The 3977-nt window shown below is 43.5% G+C and overlaps 1 non-coding gene across 1 annotated transcript; it reads left to right on the forward strand.

The window, feature by feature from the left end:
* The first annotated feature begins 428 nt into the window (after positions 1–428).
* Positions 429–535, forward strand: LOC140820374 (small nucleolar RNA R71). The gene has a single exon (XR_012115449.1). It is a non-coding gene; the product is annotated as a small nucleolar RNA R71 (small nucleolar RNA).
* Positions 536–3977: the final 3442 nt, after the last annotated feature.

Genomic DNA, 3977 nt, shown 5'->3' on the forward strand with positions numbered 1-3977 from the left:
ATGTATTCGAATAAGGGTCATTTCTAGGACGGTTCTGGAATCCCACTTGTTTCACCGGTGCTCCCTCAGGCACATAAAATGGATTGCCATCTTGGCAATCCTGCACTTCATGCTCACCCCCACACTTATCACAGAAAATTTCTTGCAGACGCATAGCCGACCCACTCATGCTCATCCCATCAATCTTTCTACTCAAAGCCTCTAACTGTGCTGAAACCGCAGACAAATCATTAACTTGATGAACTCCAGCACCTCGTCTCTGCCTATCAGACTGAGGATGATAGCTACTCGCAGCCATCTCCTCCAATAACTCATATCCTTCCTCAGCCGTCTTTCTCAGTAAGTTACCACATGCAGCAGCATCTATCATAGTACGGTTAGGAGTAATCAGACCATAGTAGAAAGTTTGAACAACTAACCCAAGCGGTAGCTCATGGTGTGGACATCTCCTCAACAAGTCCTTGTAGCGCTCCCATGCCTCGTAAAGTGACTCGTTCTCATATTGAGCAAACGTAGTAATGTCGGCTCTAAGCTTCATAGTCTTCGACGGAGGAAAGTACTTGATCAGGAATGCCTTTGCCATATCCTCCCATGTAGTGATAGACCCTACAGGCAAACAGTTTAACCACGACTTAGCTTTATCTTTCAGTGAAAATGGAAATAAGCGCAAACGAACAGCATCATCAGACACGCCATTAAACTTAAAAGTATCACAAATTTCAAGAAAGTCAGCTATATGAGAATTAGGGTCGTCAAGTGCACTTCCCCCAAATTGAACAGTGTTCTGAATCATCTGGATGATAGCTGGCTTGATCTCAAACTGATTAGCTCGGATGACTGGTCTTACGATGCTTGGACGTGCTCCATCAAGAGACGGCTGTGCATAATCCAACATTGGAATGCGACGTGGTATCTCAACTTGTCTATTGTCACGCTGTTCCTCTCCACGTTCTTGCTCGTGTCTTTCCATCTGTTCTTTGAGTCTTTGTTGTTGTCTTCGACGTCTAGCTGCGCGTTCAATCTCGGGGTCAAAAGGCTCAAGCTTAAATTCGAGTGATCTTCGCATGCACCGCAAGAAAGATCTGCAACACAATGAGAGTATCAAATAACAATAAAATAAATAATACTAAAGAATTTAAACGAGAAATAAAAATTGTGAATCAACAGTCCCCGGCAACGGCGCCAAAACTTGATCGAGCAAAACTTGCACAGTGAATAGTCCCAAAATTTGTTGTATAAGTAAAAGCTCGATTTAAATATCGCAAGTGCACGATAGTCAAGTTATAATAAACGTAAGTGAATACGAGTATCGTTCCACAAGGACTGCGTTACAATATCTTTATTTCCAAGTAAATTTCTTTAGCAACGATAGATTGAGTTGGTGATTAAACTAAAGTGAATTTAATAACTAAAATAATTAAAGTGCAAGAAAAAGCAATCAAGAAATCAATGATTAAATTGGATTAAAATCAAATGAGAAACGAATTTGTTGGGAATTATCAGTTCACCTACCGCTCGTGTTCAAATAATTATACTCGACTTTTACTCGTGCATTCGACGGAATTCCCTAGACTAATTAATATACTCTGTCGAGCTATATTAATACTAATCATAAACATGCAGTAATCAAGTATCCTCAATTATTTAACAGTTCACGATTGCATTACGTTCTATGGAATCCACTAGCTTTCATCCAGGTGAATTATCACTATCGACACGTATCCAATTCCGTATATCTACTAAAATTGTAAATCCGTGGTCTATACTATTCGATCCTATTGTCAATTATTCTATCGAAATCATCAACAACATGAAATAATCAAAGGAAGTTAGCTAGACTTCAATTGAAATAAGAAAGCACAAAAGCATAAACAAATCACTCATAGAAACGTCGAGCAATAATGTTGAACAACGAGTACGGGGTAGGATCCCCTCAAATCCCAACAAATCTAGAGTTTAGCCACTAAAATTCATAATAAAAACCAACAACAATCTAAGAAATAAAAACTGAATAATGAAAATACTAAAGATGACGACGGATGACGGCCACCACGCGTGAAAATCTCGAGGTCTTCGAAATCTCCTTTGCTCCTCGCCTTTTCTCCAAGAAAATCTGATGAAAGTGGTGAAAAATCGCCCAAAACGCCGCCTCTCTCGTGTATTAGGTCTATGGTGTAGAATAGAGTCCAAAAAAAAGGAAACATATCTTTTCAAATCTCGCAGCTCGCTAGGGCGATCACTTTTGACCGCTGGGGCGAGTGGTTCTCGAATTAAAATCATCGGCTATGTCCATGGTCTCGCTGGGGCGGTCACTTTGGACCGCCCTAGCGAGAGGTTCACGCAGAAACTCCTCGGCTAGACCAACATTCTCGAAAGTGACCGCCCTAGCGAGACACTCGCGCAACAACTGCTCGATCAAATTAAAATGCTCGCTGGGGCGGTCACTTTTGACCGCCCTAGCGAGATCTCTTCGCTGCTTTGCCAAATAAAATCCCACTTTTCGGTCCAATTCCTACAAAACAACCACAAAATACACGAGATCAGCCATATGCTAAATAATGATAGAAAAATGCTAAATTAAACTAAAACAAACTAATGTGATGCATGAATGCGACTCGAAAACAACACTAAAAACACGTAAAAACGAGTCCTATCAATTATTAACGGAACCGGCGCCGTATTACAACTGCCATCCTAGAGTCTACACGAGCTTGCCACGCAGACATCCAGTGATGCAGTTCAGGGAGTGGGAGATTGGCAAGGGACTCGGTCGCAGCAAGCTTGTTCAGCTGATTCCTTTCCTTCCGCAGCATCGCCTGCAGCAGAACCTGATCAGTGGCTAGCTCCGCCACGTGCGCCACATGAAATTCCCGCTTGTATCTCCTCGCTAGTGCCCTCTGCGGCCAGGTGAAGGCCAGGCCCTCCCGGTGGGAGCACACAAGATCGTGAATCTTACGCCGAGTGGACATGACTTTCAAATGAATAAACTCCTCGATAGTCCTCTTCAGCGAGTTTATGCGAGCACGCGTTGAGGGGGGCAAAGGGCCATAGGGGCTGCTACAGACAGTGGATTCGCTCGAACTCGGCATATTGAAATGTTGTTTTCACCTCACCTGCATCTGCTTATTTATAGGCAAATGGTACTGAGTACGGGGGAAGCTGAAGAGTTCCCGACCATACCAAACGACTGCGCATTTATGCAGCGAAAAAGTTAAGCGCCGCCGTTGGTTTAAGAATACGTGTATGGTCAGGAAGCGCCTCGTAAGTTGTTACGATCAGTGGAAGGGATGTGAACAAATATCAATGTCGCAGTGTCATCATTGCCTCGGAAAATGAAACGTCTCTCGATAAGATTTCAAGGTTAAAAATCAGAGGGGTGTGGTGGTGACACCATACCAGGGGTCGGGAAGTCTTAGGTTACCGGCATTTCGTGAAGCCCGGGGGACACGAGGCCCAGGCGTGTCATTTGCGGCCCGGGAAACATGAGGCCCCGGCGTTTGTGTTAATGTCTCGGGAGGTATTAGGTGTGGGAATTCTAGTGAGTCAGTTCATCAGATAATGGTATACAATTTGTGATATACATATCAATTGATGGATTCATAAATGGTCATATCCGAGCAGTAACAGAGAAGGGAACTGAAATAAAATTTTTATACATTGGCCCGTACTACATCGTCATATTTCTCTTCTATTACAATTATTCGTATCTTCAACCAAGCCGACAGCGGGGGAGTGGAGCCTTGCATGAAGCTAGGAGAACCGAAAATGTTCTTCAGGAGCTTCAATTCCTTCCGAAGCATTAGTTGATATACACGGCCATCAGTGAAGATGTCCACCCACTCAGCTATGTGTAGTTGTTGGCGCACTTTCCTTAGTTTGGATACCAGGGCCGGGGTGACGGCTCTCCCAGAATCGTAGAGGAGTGTCAGTTCTTGAAGCTCTTCCCAATATCCGAGAACTTCGTTAAGCACTTCGTC

This window comes from Primulina eburnea, chromosome 18 (genome assembly GCF_022965805.1).
Source record: "Primulina eburnea isolate SZY01 chromosome 18, ASM2296580v1, whole genome shotgun sequence".
NCBI classification, from domain to species: Eukaryota; Viridiplantae; Streptophyta; class Magnoliopsida; order Lamiales; family Gesneriaceae; genus Primulina; species Primulina eburnea.